Source organism: Drosophila pseudoobscura, chromosome 3 (assembly GCF_009870125.1).
Source record: "Drosophila pseudoobscura strain MV-25-SWS-2005 chromosome 3, UCI_Dpse_MV25, whole genome shotgun sequence".
Classification (NCBI taxonomy): Eukaryota; Metazoa; Arthropoda; class Insecta; order Diptera; family Drosophilidae; genus Drosophila; species Drosophila pseudoobscura.
The window spans coordinates 3,474,245-3,490,749 of NC_046680.1; the positions used below are offsets into that span (position 1 = coordinate 3,474,245).

At 44.5% G+C, this 16,505-nt stretch overlaps 1 protein-coding gene across 1 annotated transcript in view; it reads left to right on the top strand.

The window, feature by feature from the left end:
• Window positions 1-16,505, top strand: part of stw (laccase) — a 104,646-nt gene that overhangs the window by 22,169 nt on the left and 65,972 nt on the right. The gene's annotated exons all lie outside the window — the stretch shown is intronic.

Below are 16,505 nucleotides of genomic sequence, written 5' to 3' on the forward strand. Positions count from 1 at the left end.
TCATTGTTCGACGGCCGCTTCTAGTCTCTCTCTCTGTTACTTCCTCTGTTATCTCTACAGACTCTGTTGCTCTCCCACAAAATTCCACACAAGTACGCCCATGGCCTAATTAACCATGGTAGAAATGTGTTCAGAAAACTTGCATTCTAATAAAAAACCAAGATTATGCACCAGGGTAGAGGAGGCCAATATGACTGAAAGTTATTGAGATCGGATTGCAATCGAGAACAAAATAAACTTTCCCTATACATGAGCACAGAGTTAAACATCATCCACATACATGAGTACTCGAGAGTACAGAGCCTCTGCGCAGTATATGAGTACACGACCGGGAACTCCGTCAGGACCCGGTAAAAGTATTAGACTAACTAGTCGAAGATCCTGAAGCAGAGAGCGTTCATTTAGGATTTAGGATTGAAAATGCCAATCGACCATGTTAAGCCGTCTGGGTACGGTTCCTCAGAATAGTTTTCCTGAGAATATGTAGCTTGGAAAAATTTGGCAAGACTATCGGCGATCAGCCTAATCATTGTTGGCCGACGTATTTAGAAATGATAGCGAGGATGGGTGTGCTGTAAAACTGCTTAGGGTCTCTTGGAGTCTCTTAGACGTATTGATGCGGTTTCTGTCCGCACCTTTCCTGCGAAGTCAAGGCTCTGGAAGCATAAGATGGCATTTAGCGCATCATTTGGTGAGGTGTGAAGATACATCCACTGATACATAGGGCGAAGGTTCGCTGAACTTTGCCCAGCTGTTTGGTGATTTTTCTTTTTTTTTATAGGGCCGGCCGTCTATCTATTGCTAGATATATCCATGGGACTATACTTGTGTTCATATCCCATCTTAAGCCAACAGCGTTTTTACATGTATAGAGCGTAGTCGTTGCTTTCTTCACTCTATCTTTGACATTCAGGTCCCAATTAAATTTTTAGACAATTACCCTAAATTCGCTTCTAGCTCTAGGCTCAAGCCTAGACGGAAAATTCCGCATAATGATACCAATCTCTTGCAACCTAATCCGATTGGTATGCCTGCTTCCCACCTCCATCCATCGGAACCATTTGTTAATCCATGTGATCATGCCTCGCCGTTAGCAGTAAATCTGCCAACGGCAGCTCCGGCAGATGTCTCTTTTAGGAATGACTCCACCATCACGCTCTCGCTCGGTAGTTCAACTTAGAGCAGTGGTACCTCGGAAAGCAATATTTGTTCCCCGTATTATTCCTGAGGACACAACGGAGAATGTTAAACAACATCTTTCTTCTAAACTCAACGCTTCGCATTTAAACATTTAAATATAAGCACAAAATATCATCCTTTCAAATTCTTCTCCTTGATTATTTTCTTTTCTTTCTTTCTCTTAGATAGTCTAAATCTCGTGAACCGTCAATATGGCCTGAGCTTACAATTATGCATTTTTGTCTTCACTATCAGAATGTTCGTAGTTTGTTGGGCAAACTGCGTCGAATTCATACAAAAAATTGCATCTTTTGATTTCGATGCCATCGCTTTTACCGAACCTTGACCTAACTCTTATATCAATGATCTTAATATTTTTATTGACAGTTACACAATTTATAGAATGGACCGCCCATCGTTCGCTGGTAGGGTTCTGATTGCAGTCAAATCTGATTTCTCATTTGAGTTATTTCCATTCAATAACATCCATGGAATTGAATTTGTTGCAGTCAAAGTTCGTGTTGGCTCCGCATTTTTCTATTTAACCTGCTCTTACATTCCTCCCAGGTCTGATGCTGAGCTTTACTTACACCACCTCTCAGCAATTAATACTGTCGTATCTGCATTAGGAGAGCAATGATCGAATTATTGTCATGGGAATTATTGCAAATTTATTCGCTAACTTTTTCCAAACAACGTACTCGTCTCAAATTTACAACGCATCCACTCCGTATCCGTACCAGCTACCTCAAGCTAACAGAATTTTCCTGCCCTTTTTCGAGGAAAGCGTTGTTCTGGAAGGTTTGTCATCTATGGACATATCGTTTTCTGCCGGTCCAGATAAGGTACCAAGTTGCATTTTAAAACACTGTGCCCAGTCCCTTTGCAAACCCTTGACCTTCCTCTTCAACCTCTCCTTGGAACAGTCTTGTCTCCCAGTAATTTGGAATGAGTCCTACATCATTCCGCTTCACAAAAAAGGTTCAAGATCAAACATTGAAAACTATCGTGGTATCGCAAAGCTTTCCGCCATCCCGAAGCTTCTTGAGTTCCTGGTCACCCGGCAACTGCAACATCTTCGTTGCAGCTTGATATCTCCGTCGCAACACGGTTTTTTCAGACATCGTTCAACATCGACTAACCTTCTTGAGTTTTCTAACCTAATCCACCGTGGTTTTCAAATTGGTTTGCAGACGGATGTAGTTTTTACAGACTTCAGCAAGTCATTCGATTCTGTGAACCATGCTCTGCTTATTCACAAGCTCTCTTTATTAGGGTTCCCAACGAATCTTCTAGATTGGATTTTGTCCTATCTCTCTAACCGTACTCAACGTGTTTTGTTTTCCAACGTGTTGTCAAATTCTGTTAATGTTACTTCAGGTGTCCCACAGGGAAGTCATCTGGGCCCGCTTCTGTTTATTTTATTTGTGAATGACCTTCCTCAAGTTATAACATACTCTACTACACTAATGTATGCTGATGATGTTAAAATCTGTCTTTCTTACTCTGATTGGTATTTGCACACACGCCTTCAACTTGATCTAAGTGAACTACTATTGTGGTGTTCAACTAATCTTCTTTTTCTGAACCTTTCCAAATGCAAACTTATGACATTTTACCGTCGTGAAACCCTAAAAGGTCAAGTTTATGTGCTAAAAAGGAATGGTTTACAGAGTCGAATGCTTTACTAAAGTCGGTGTAAATAACATCCGTCTGTAAGTTACCTTTAAAGCCTTTAATAATGAAAGAAGTAAACTCTAACAAGTTCGTGGTGGTTGATCGCCGCCTTATAAATCCATGCTGAGTTGGAGATATAAGTGACTTGCAGAGATGTTGCAGGTGCGGAGTTAAAACCTTCTCAAACAATTTGGGAATAGCGGATAACTTTGCTATACCTCTATAATTTTTTGCATCAGACTTGCTACCATTTTTATGGAGAGGAATTATAAACGATTCCTTCCAGATTGGGGGGAAGAAAGAGGAATCAATGGACAGGGTGAATAGTTTAAGCAATGTCCTCGGCGCAGTACCTGAGTACACAACCTGGAACGCCGTCTGGACCCGGTGAAAACACCAGCTTAACTAGTCGAAGATCATGAAGTAGGGAATATTCATTTAACAAGGGACTGAAAATGCCGTTCGACCTCGGTAAACCGTATTGGTACGGATGAGTACGGATGACCAGAGTAGCTTTCCTCAGAATAGGTGGTTTGGAAAAATTGGGCAAAAAGATCGGCAATTGCCTGATCATTATTTGCCGACGTATTACAAAATGATTGCGAGGATGGGTGTGTGGACGTTCTACGCTTACTGTTTACGCAAAAGCTGAAGGACTCTTTTCAACAGAGCAAAAAGAGAAACGAGGAGACTCACGGGGCAGACTATAAAAAAAACGTCTAGCTCTATACAAAAATACTTAACTAGGAAAGCAAATAATGCCTCCTGGCGAAAAATTTGATCTGAAATCGAGTAAACGTCAGCAGCCGCAAGGCTACGTAAGACCTTCCCAAAAACTACCTCCACGGTAGGGCACCTTAATAGAACTGTTGCTGGGTGGACTAACTCCAGTGAGGAGTCAGATAGGATTTAGATACTGGCAGTGTGTATAATAACACATGCTTGGCTTAAGGCAAAGATGGTATTCATCCCCAAAGCAGGGAAAGTCACACTCAACACCAAAAGACTTGAGACTTGTGGGGCTACAGAGAAATCGGTGCATGTCAAAGAGTAGTCACTAATAGCCTTCCTCGTTATTGATGGAGCCTTCAACAACGTTGTACCGTTCGCCATTACAGAAACCCCCACTGACCTGGGGATGGACCGTTGCTGATGCTCCTTGATCAATTTCTCATATGCAGGACGGTGACATCATCGATGGGATCATCTACCGAGTCAAAGTATGTCAACAAAGGCACCCCGCAAGGTGGTGTCCTGTCTCCTCTTCTCTGGAACATAGCAGTCAACATGATTCTATGCGAATTGTCAGAATCGCGAGGGCTGGGAGTAAATTCCTCAAAAACGGAACTCGTATAATTCACAAACAAATACAAGGTACCCGTCTCAACCCACAAATATAACATGGATGTAGGTTCTACATTCGCGACTGTGCCAGTGGCTTGTTTATTATTTATTTATTTAATTAATTAACAAGAGGGAGTTATAGTTGTGGCATATAACCCTAAAGGTTAATGTTGGGAATAATTAGACCTACATATGGGTAAGCGGATTGGCCTAAAAGTACGGGTAGGTCAACAATCCCGAGAAGGGATCCCATTACATATTCTGCGATGGTGCGACAACGGCAGGTCAATTATTTTTAGTCTGGACCGGTAGGGTGGCAAAATTCTACCCGAGTCCCAGTTTAAGTTTCGAAAGGCATAAATAAAAAATTGATTTTGCAATTCAATATCAATCTGCTGCTCTTTATACTGCAGGCTCCACACACAGAACAATAATCCAATATCGAACGTACTAACGAGATGTACAGTTGTTTCGTAACGTACGGGTCGTCAAACTCCTTGGACCAACGCTTGATGAATGCTAAAAAACCCTTAACTTTATTTACTGTTACGGCTATATGGCTGTTAAAACACATCTTATGATCAAAACGGACTCCGAGGTCATTTGAACTCGAAATTCGCTCCAGGACATGATTTCCTTGACGGTATGAAACAAAATGTGGAGCGCGACGGTAAATTGTCATAAGTTCGCATTAAGAAATGTTCAGAAAAAGAAGATTAGCTGAACACCACAATAGTAATTCATTTAGATCCAGTTGAAGGCGTGTGTGCAAGTACCCATCAGAGTAAGAAAGACAGATTTTAACATCATTAGCATACATTAGTGTAGTAGAGTATGTTACAACTTGAGCAAGGTCATTCACAAATAAAATAAACAGAAGCGAAACACTCCTGAAGTAACATGAACAATATTTGGCAACACATAATAAAACAAAACGCGTTGGGTACGGTAAGAGAGAAAGGACACAATCCAATCCGGAAGATTCGTTGGGAACCCTAATAAAGAGAGCTTGTGAATAAGCAGAGCATGGTTCACAGAATCGAATGACTTGCTGAAGTCTGTAAAAACTACATCCATCTGCAAACCACTTTGAAAACCACGGTGGATTTTAGGTTAGAAACCTCAGGAAGGTTAGTCGATGTTGAACGATGTCTGAGAAAACCGTGTTGCGACGGAGATATCAAGCTGCAACAAAGATATTGCAGTTGACCAGCAACTCAAGATGCTTCGGGATGGCGGAGAGCTTTGCGATACCACGATAGTTTTCAATGTTTGATCTTGAACCTTTTTTGTGAAGCGGACTGATGTACGACTCATGCCAAATTACTGGGAGACAGGACTGTTCCAAGGAGAGGTTGAAGAGAAAGGTCAAGGATTTGCGAAGGGACTGGGCACAGTGTTTTAAGATGCAACTTGCTACCTTATCTGGACCCGCAGAAAACGATATGTCCATAGATGACAAACCTTCCAGAACAACGCTTTCCTCGAAAAAAGGCAGCTTGAGGTGGCTGGTACGGATACGGAGTGGATGCGTTGTAAATTTGAGACGAGTACGTTGTTTGGAAAAAGGTAGCGAATAAATTTGCAATACCAACAGCAGAAGCTTCTGTTTTGTTCTGGTAATGAAGGGACGGAGGAAAAGCGTTTGTCTTGCGCTTAGAGTTAACGAACGAATAGAATTTTTTAGGATCACTACGAAAGTTACTACTACATTGTGAAAGGTAATGATTCTAACACTGACTATTGACGGCAAGGAAGAGAGAGTGAGCGGAGGAGTATAGAGCTAAGGCCGACGAGGAGCCCGACTTCTGGTACTTTTTATAGAGCCGGGATTTATTTTTTTTTAATTATGACAAATACTTCGAGATCCAGGGAGGCTTGGACTATACAGGTACAGTGATATCTGGAACAAAAGTATTAAGGGCGGAGTAAATAGAACTATAAAACGAGTTAACAGTTGCATCTATGTTCGGTAATGAATAAGGAAACGACCAATCAACACGCTAGAGGTGTAGATCTAAATCGAAAAATTTTGTTTTGCGAAAACACTTTATGTGACAAGGAGCCAAGTCAGCACCGCCAGATTGTGTACACTCCAGGGATATTAACAAAGTTGGATGGTAAGGATCTTCAGGGAGTGATATTGGGCTTGCTCTAGATACCGTAGAAAGAGAAGCATCGTTAACAAACACGAGGTCAAGAAGTCTTTCCCTAATCTTTTTAACGGCATTAATTTGGACAAGGGAAATATTCGTTAGCCCATTGATAAAGTCATTATGGCAATTGGGCAACAACAGGTTAGCGTCATCACAAGGCAGCCAAGAAAGAAATGGGAGGGCAAAGTCCCCCATGACAATAATTCGATCATTGCACCCTAATGCAGATACGACAGTATTAATTGCTGAGAGGTGGTGTAAGTTAAGCTCAGCATCAGACCTGGGAGGAATGTAAGAGCAGGTTAAATAGAAAAATGCGGAGCAAACACGAACTTTGACTGCAACAAATTCAATTCCATGGATGTTATTGAATGGGAATAACTCAGATGAGAAAACAGATTTAACTGCAAAAAGAACCCCACCTGCAAAAGATGTGCGGTCCATTCTATAAATAGTGTAACTATCAATGAAAATTTCATGATCATTGACAGAGGAGTTAAGCCAGGTTTCGGTAAACGCGATGGCATCGAAATCAAAGGACGCACTATTAGTATGAATTTGACGCAATTTTCCCAACAAACTGCAAACGTTCTGATAGTGTATGGAAAAATGGTACATCAGTTTTTTTGAGTATGTTCGGTAATTCTTGGATTCGAGTTCGAATCTTTGAGAAGGAACTCATGCATAATTGTATGCTCAGGCCATATTGACGGTTCTAGAGAACTGGATAGTAAAGAATCAGGGAGAAGAATTTTAAAGGATGATATGTTGCGCTTATGTTTAAATGTAAATTTAGTCACAACTATATCAACAGGCGAAGTGTTAAGTTTAGAGGAAAGATGTTGTTTAACATCCTCAGGAATAAGACGAGAAACAAATATTGCTTTCCGAGGGACCACTGCTCTAAGTTGAAGTCCCGAGCGAGATCGAGATGGTGGAGCCACTCCTAAAAGAGATCTCGGTCCAAGGGCAGAGGAATTGGCAGCAATGGTTGGAGCAGGAATCGGAGTAGGAAATGGGGCAGGAATTGGAGCAGGAATTGGAGCAGGAATTGGCAAGACGTCGTCAGCAACCAGCACACCCGCACTAGAAGCACTCACCGCGTCAGAAGTGACGGCCACATTGCTCGGTGTAAAGAACTCCGGAGCCACCGTTGGCGGATTTACAGACAACGGCGTGACATGACTACACGGAATTGCTGCCGATGGATGAAGGTGGGAGGCAGGCGTACCAATCGGATTAGGTTGCAAGAGATTGGTATCATTATGCGGAATTTTCCGTCTAGGCGATTCGCTCAAGAGTTTGAGCCCAAGAAACTGTGATTCAAGGGCAAGAAAATTCTCGTTGAGAGCCACAAATTGTTTCCGGACATCCAGAAACCCAGTTCGAGTCTGTCTCATAAATGTGCGCATTTCGGCCTCAATCTCCCGACAAGCCAGACATGACCAAGACAGGCCCATGCGTTTCGAGATCAGATCATTCAGCCGGCCAAAATTTCCACCACCAGCACATTTTATGTGGGCAAAATTGTCGCACAGCCAGCAGCTAAGAAATGAATCACCAATGATTACACCACCGAATTCACATTTCTTTGCACTACAAACGATTGCCATTATTGACAGCAATAGAATCACTGTGCACGAATAAGAAAAGAACGGAGTGAGATCGCAGGTAAAATGGGAGAGCAGACAGCAGAGCGAGCCAGACAATCAGCTGCATCGGCAATAATTCAAAGCAGATGATCCAACGAAGTGCAGAAAACGAGCAGTAAACTCACCAAAGCAGAGACACAAAAGAAAAGTCCACAGAGAGGGAGAGTATAGGCAATCCAGAGAGAGTGAGAGCAACAATGCGAGCAGCCCGCTTATGCTCACGAGAGAGTGTGGGAGATGCAAACGCTGATGCGCGAGAACAGTGCACACCGAAGAAGCGATAACGAAAAGCAGACTGGGCAAAAAACAATAACAAATTGCCTGCACGAGTCCGATGCGTTACGTTGCGAATATTGAATTTATATTAAACACTTGTTCACAAACAAAACACTGGTGATTAACACAAAGTAGAATCAAATTACAGAGATGCGATGATATATCAAAACAAAGTCACAACAATGTTGTATGATATTTAGGCAAAGGGCGGAGAATGCAGGAGCAAGAAAAAAACACAACCGGCTTAAGCAAGAGCTAGAAGCGAATATGAATATGAAATATATCCACCACTAATTCTCTTCCTCTTATTAAATTATTAATCCTTACACACCTTTCGATTAATTAGTAACTGTAGTGGTAAAACGCTGTCTAATGTGCTACTTCCAAATTTACACAGTGAGTTAATTGCCAATGTGAAAGAGAAGATTGGTTCTGAATCTGGAGTTTGTCTCACAACTGATGGATGGACATCGCTCACCAATGAGAGATACATACAGTCAAGGAATAACGTCAACATCTTTGGGATATTTTAGAGAGATTGGTACGGATTGGTGGCATCGATGCCCCGAAGACTACAGGCTGTAATATATGATGTAATGTAGATGTAATAGAATGGTGGACCAACCAAATATTAAAAATATAGTATTAATAATTAATAACAAGTATTAATATTAAGATGACTTTGAAACTATAATACAAAAGCATAGAGGCTGTATGCAGAAAAGAATTCTAAGCTCAATTTATTTGTAATAAACTTATATATATAAACATTTCGTTCGTTCTCTTTCGTAGTGATCAGACGCGTTTTTGTTTTGTGCTCCGCATTGTCTCCTTTTGTTTTGAATAAACAGCCGATGTTTTCTTAAATAAACTTTAATTAACTTCCTAACCAGCCAACAATCTGGAAACCTATTCTATTCCGCGAGTGCATGCCTTTTGATTTGTGTTAAAACATTATTTAACTTTTTATTTTTCGGCGTCGGCTTGTCGCGTTTGTGTTATTGCAGTGAGTGAGTACGCATTACATTGCATTGCAGTCGGCTCTCGTCTGGTAGCTTTTGTTGTGTTATCAGTCTCTCCCTATCACCTCAACTTCAATAACTGTTCTTTCTCTCTCGCTCTCGTAACTTTCTGTTCAGTAGCTCTCTCTCTCTCATTAGCTGCTGCTGCAACTGTTCTCCTCTCCTCCTAGCGTGCACTCCTATTAGCGTTTGTCTGGCACACTGGTTTGATAGCCATTTGTTTTGAAATATTATTTGATTTTAATTTTAATTTTGTTCAAATTTTGTATTATGGAGTTTTCTGTTGTATGTGCCAAAAAATCATGCAATAAGCAGATCAGCCGATTATCCCCTGATGGCTCTGCGACAGCGTAGTGCACGCGAAATGCGCTGGATTTTCTGGCCTTGTGAGTGATGCCATTTCAAAGCGTAATGGTTTGCACTACAGTTGCGAGGCATGCCGTGCTGTGGAGAAAGACATGGTAGCTTTTATGAGGCAGACGCAGAGTGGCTTTAAGGAGCTGACCGTTGGTTTCAAAAACCAATACGATCGGCTCCTAGCCATGGAGGCTCAGTTTAGCGGTTTAAAACTGCTGAATGAGTCTCCGAGGCGCAAAAAGGTCACTCCGCGGGACCTGCAAGTGCCAACCGTCACTCAGCCGTGCGCCGCCGAAAAACTGACTCCGACTCCAAGTGTGCAGCAGTTGATCTCGTTTGCCACTCCAAGGGCAACGACAGCTGCTGGCGATGCAGATTCGGTAGCCGAATTCATCGCCTCGGAGAATGTGTAGCCAAGTACGTTCGCTAGTTGTCCCGTCTATCCTGATCCCACCAGTAAATAGACGTTCCGGACCCCCGGATATTGCCACCACAGGTACTAGGCTGTGGTGACTAAACCACTGGTGGGAGTCCCACCAAAATGACAAGTTTTTGTTTCACGGCTGGCCCCTGACCTTACATCTAATGATGTAATGCTTTTATTCAAAGCAAAATAAAAGCCGTGGGTTTAAAGGTGGAGAAATTTAACTTCTCTTATGCCAGGGAGATAGCCTCGTTTAAGATAAGCATTTCCCCAACTCAATTTGACACCATTTGCTCCGCCAAATTTTGGCCGGAGCATTTGGTGGTGAAGGAGTTTAAGGCTAAGAAGAAGAATAGGCCCCCCATATCCCATACAAATCTTTCCAGTGTGCCACACTCAACCTCTTATAAAGAGGTGGTCAAAGGAATTTGACGACCCCTATATAAGAAAGACTCTCTTTACCTCGCTTGTTCGTCCGATCTTAGAATACGGTTCCTGTGTATGGTGCCCTCAGTACAAAGTACACCAGGACCGTATAGAATCAGTACAGAAAAACTTTTTACTCTTTGCTCTGCGGGGCCTTAACTGGGATGCGGGTGTAAGACTCCCATCTGACTCTAGTAGACTACTATTAGTAAACCTCCCATCCTTAGTTAACCGTAGAAAAATGCTTGGTGTGATATTTATGCACAACTTGATCAGGGGTGACATAGACAGCCCTGATCTGTTGAGCCGCATAAACTTCACGATTCCTATTAGACTGACTAGAAATTTTATACCGTTGTTTCTTCCACTTTGTAGATCGAATTATTCCTTGCATGAACCGTTTAGGGTCTTATGCTCGGATTATAATTCCCTCTACCATATTATATCCACCACTAATTCTCTTCCTCTTATTAAATTACTAATCCTTACACACCTTTCTAGTAATTAGTAATTGTAGTGGTATTTGTATTTTGATTGCTTGCTTAGTTTCTTAGAAAGTTTAGTGCTAATTTTCCTCGAATGTTAGTCTAATAGCTATCCTTCTTGCATGTTCGCGTTCGTACGGCAACGCACCGTGCGTCATGCGGCAGCCCCTCGGTCGGTTGGGCGGGAGGAGGGCTGCGTTTTGCCTGCTGGTTTCACACGGGCCACTTGACGGTGCAGTAACTGCATCGCCTCTTGAAAGATGCAGTCATTGCATGTCAACGTCCAAGATATCTATTTGTTTTGACCACCAGGAGGGTTTGTTTTTCCCCCTTGGTTTATTTGGGGGCATGCTGCCGTGAACCTGTGAAAAAGACGGTTTAGGTTGTCCCTTGCGTCTTTTGGGGCTTTTAAGTGGAGTAAGTCCTCCAGGGCTGTACTTTATTTTTCCCAGTTAGCTTTCCTGGCGCCAATATAGTCAGTAGATTTTGGGATCTAGAGGGATATTACCATCTCGATATAGGTCTAATGAGAAAAGGAATGTTCTCTAGCACTTTCTAAATTTTGACACTGTAACACTAAGCTGAGGTCAATAACTTCCTATCGAATTTGTAACTATAAATGTAGAGTTTTGCGATAAATATTGGTGATTGCCTTTAATCAGGCTGCGGACGCGAGGGACTATCGGGGTGGGCCAGAGCAGCTTGCGTGGGAGACGAGAAGAAATAAAAAGGCAAGACCGTTCTTCATCAATGTGAGGATGCGACTTCCTCTCCATTTATTATCCTAAGCTATGCTGGAGCGAATGTTGCTTAACATCTTTATGTTGCTTCATTATTTTGGGCGTATGTAACTATGTTATGCGACAGGCAATTCAGTGGCCGGACTAAAGTCCTCAAATCATAACCTGTTCTACTCAACATCGGTAAGCAGGAGCAGAACCGTCGTACTCGTACGAAAGGGAATCCATGCTTACCTTATGTCTCATTACAGCACGGATGACCTGACGGTTGTGATGCTGGAAAGTGAGGAAAAGCGCCTTCTGGTGGCTTCCTGCTACATGGCTCACGACAGACCCGCACCACCCGACGAACTCAGGAGCCTGGTGACAGAAGCCGGCACCAAAAACTATCAACTCGTCATCGGAACGGACGCCAACGCCCACCATAATGTGTGGGGAAGCACCGACATCAATGACAGAGGTGAGTCACTCTTAGACTTTATACTAGAAACTAATCTATATATAGCAAACGTTGGGGAGGAGCACACCTTCGTAGGTCCGACCTCATCTAACGTGCTAGACCTAACACTTGCAATGGGAAACAGTACTACGGTATCTAGCTGGAGGGTCCTCGATAGACCATCCTTCTCAGACCATAAGTACATTCAGTTCAAGTGCGAATTCAAACACCTTTCGAAGACAACAGTCTATAGAAACCCCCGGAACACAAACTGGGCAAAGTTTAAAAAGACAGTTACTTCGAAGCTCGCGAATCCGGGCTCAGTGAAATCCGCGGAGGATATAGAGAAGTCCCTAAAGACCCTATCCAACGAGCTACTGAACGCCTACCATGCATCGTGCAAACCCTCGAGAACGAAGAGGAGGTCCAAGCCACTCTGGTGGAACCGAGATCTCTCTCTCCAAAGGAACAACCTCAAGGAATTCTTCAAGATCGCCAAACAAGCGAACGAGGAGATTGTCAATGAGGAATATAAAATCCTACTTAGGAGCTACAAGAAGGAAATACGTAAGGCACAAAGGAACTCGTGGAGAAACTTCTGCTCCAACATCGAGAAAGTGCCCGAAACCGCCAGGCTTCGGAAGCTGCTTTCAAAGCAGCCCACAGTACAGAGCCAACTAAAACTAGACAACGGACAGTGGACAGAGGGCAGCAAAGAAGCCCTAACAGCACTAATGGAGGCGCACTTCCTTGGATGCACCGAGGTCACTGACGCCAAGGAGCATCAGGACCTAGCAACCGAGGAACAACACCCTCCAATAGGTCTGTTAACCACTAAGAGAATACACTGGGCCATAGACTCCTTCGCGGGCATAAAAGCACCAGGACTGGACGGGATATTCCCAGCCATGATGCAGTTGACCAAAGAGGTTATCACCCCATGGCTCCTCGCAATATACTCAGCATGCCTAAGTACGGGCTATATCCCCATCCAATGGAGAACCTCGAGAGTTGTCTTCCTCCCCAAGGCAGGAAAGTGCAGCCACGTGAGTCCCAAGGACTACAGACCGATAAGCCTTACCTCCTTTATACTAAAAACACTAGAAAAGCTGTTGGATTTGCACATCAGGAATGAGGTAGAGGGACTGATGTCAACAAACCAACACGCCTACACTAAAGGGAAATCAGTGGAGACGGCACTACACTCGCTAGTAGCCACCATCGAGAGCGCCCTTCACAACAAAAAGTATGCTTTGGGAGCATTTGTGGACATCTCAGGAGCATTCAACAACGTGGCCACAACCGCAATAACAAGTCGCCTAGAAGCGAATAACATACACCCTGCAATCAACGTCTGGATCAAAAACCTCCTAAGTTGCAGACGGGTGCAATCGGAGTGGGGCACTGCTTCCATGGTAAAGGGGGCACACAGAGGCACACCTCAGGGTGGAGTCCTGTCGCCACTACTGTGGAATCTGGTGGTCGACGACCTCATCAAGAGATTTGAAAGGAAGGCCCCAAAGATAACGGCTTATGCAGATGACATAAGCATACTTATTACGGGTGTATGTCCATCGACCCTCAGCTCCTTAATGGAACGTACACTCAGGGAGATACGTGAGTGGGCGGAAGAGGTAGGACTCAGTATCAACGCGGACAAGACGGACCTCATCCTCTTTACCAAGAGGTACAAGGTACCGATATGGACCCCCCCGAAAATTGACCAAACTAGGCTGACCCCAAAATCACAGGTGAAATACCTAGGCACAGTACTGGACAGCAAGCTGGCATGGAGGCCCAATGTAATGGAAAGGGTGAAGAAGGCTACCATTGCGCTTTATGCATCCAAGAAGATGCTCAGCAGCACATGGGGCCTGTCACCTGCTCTAATGCACTGGATCTACATCTCGGTGGTGCGACCAACTCTGCTGTATGGAGCCTTAGTGTGGTGGCAGGCTACTGAAAAGAAGACATACCATAAGCTTATGGAGAAGACTCAGCGACAGGTTCTGCTCTGTATTACAGGGGCGCTGAGGTCAACCCCAACAAAAGCACTCGAAACCATACTCGGAATCGACCCCCTGGACATTCAAGCTCGCCTGATTGCGGGAAAGGCAGCACAACGCCTCATAGCATCAGGAAATCTATCGCCACAAGGATACGGGCATAGTTCAATCGGCAGGGAAATGACCAGATCAACTGACTACATGACCCCCCAAACTTGCCTTGACGTCAAAACAACCACATCTCTGGGACCTGAAGACTGGAAGATTGGAAGGGACCAAACTGAGCACCTCAATATATACACAGACGGCTCCAAGATGGACGGAGGAGTAGGAGCGGGCCTATACTGCACAGACCCCGTGATAAGGCTGTCGTATAAGCTACCCGACCCATGCAGCATATTCCAGGCAGAAGTTTTTGCCATCGGGAAAGCAGCGGAGGTCGCTCTCCGCACAGAACGAACACACGATGCGGTCAACCTATTCGTCGACAGCCAAGCGGCGATAAGATCCATGCAGTCGTCCGTGGTCAGTTCCAGAAGTGTCTTGGCGAGCAGGGAGGCATTAGACATCCTAAGCACGACAAAGACAGTGCGGATCTATTGGGTTCCCAGCCACCAGGGCATCGAAGGAAACGAAGCGGCGGACGTACTAGCTAAGGAAGGCGTCGGGCTGGAGAATAGGAGAACCGAGAACGTGCCTGTCTCCCTCAGAACGCTGCAAGGCGATCTAGAGAAGCAGGCTAGAGCACAGACTGATAGCAGGTGGAGGAGTACCACCACCTGCAGAACCTCGAAGATAATGTGCAAGGAGCGCAACGAGAAACTTAGCCACTACCTACTGCACCTACCACGAAAGGACTGCAGACTGATGGTGGGAATACTAACAGGTCACTGTCTGGCTGCTGCACATGCAGCAAAGCTAGGCATCACCAACAGAGACAGTTGCAGGAAATGTGAGGAACCTGGGGCTATCGAAACCCTGGAACATCTCATCTGCAACTGTCCGGCTCTCTCAAGGGCAAGGAGGAGATACCTGGGCGCCCCAGTGTTGGCATCACTGGAAGATGCCTCCAAAAGGACGCCTCAGGAACTGCTGGCCTATGCTAAAAACACCTCGATTCTCGGGGACTTTTTAAAACCACATTAACACTCCCGCGACGGTTCATACACCCCCCCATCCGGATAACTAAGGGCCATATTGGCCTATGCGCGGCCCCGCTGAGGGCCGTCCGGGTTAACCTAACCTAACCTAACTATGTTAGGCGGTAGATCTTAAAAGGTAAAGGTTGCCATTTAACTAATTAATTTCAACTATGCGGCTGCATCGACCGCTGTACCAACATTCCGGCCGCCTTGAACGACCGCATGTCGGTCTTCAATCCGCTGGTAGCTGGGCCGATTTATGAATTGGGCGCTGAATGACGCCCCCTCCTGTCCGCACCTCGACCACCCTGAATCTTCCATCCGCTCCTTCAACGACTCTGGTTACCCTGCCGGTGACCCACCGCTGCAGCGGCTCCACCCCATTCCACTCCACCCCTTACTTCGCTGCGAACGTCCGCAGGCTGGGTTGCTGCTCCTCGAACGCTTCCTGCAGCTTGGTCGGAATGGACGACCTTCTTTAAACCTGTCGGCCGGCATATTTCCCATGATCTGACTAATTCATTTTGGTTTGTAGCGAAAAGAATGGATGCATCACGTGCATTTACAAGCCAAATCTCCTGTCTCAGCAGACTGACCAGTGTCTTTGCATTGTATTGACAATTTTTTAAGTAATAATTCCTCAAAAACAATTCGACTAAGTGACTCTTGACGGGTAGAGTAGAGTAGGAAACTTGGCCTCAAGTGGCACAGGCGCATGCAACAACCTGCCTCCCACCCTGATAAGCGAAAATCTTCTCCCTTTTTCGGATATCTTTTGGACAAACCATTGGGGCCATCATTTGCAGGCTTGGCGGAAGAGCTTGTCCCCTTTTCAGCTGTTTAAACTCCTGCGGAAAGACTCTTCGTTGAACCAGCTCCATCAATTTGAGGGACGATTGCTGCAACTCCTTTACAGTCAACTCTGTGGAGCCCTCTCTTTGGCTGTCGATGTTTAAAAAACGGCACACATATAAAAATACTCGAACTCTTTTTGTGTACGATGAAAAACGAGCAAATATCTGATTGGGAAATGAGTCCTCATCACGGATTACCTTACATCGCTTGGAATGTTAAAATGCGAGTTCTCTGGCCAACTGTGCTCAGGCTCACATAAAAATTTAAGACCTTCTAGGCAAACAGGCTGGGGGCCCCACATAACGACTTTTGTCGCAGCTGTAGA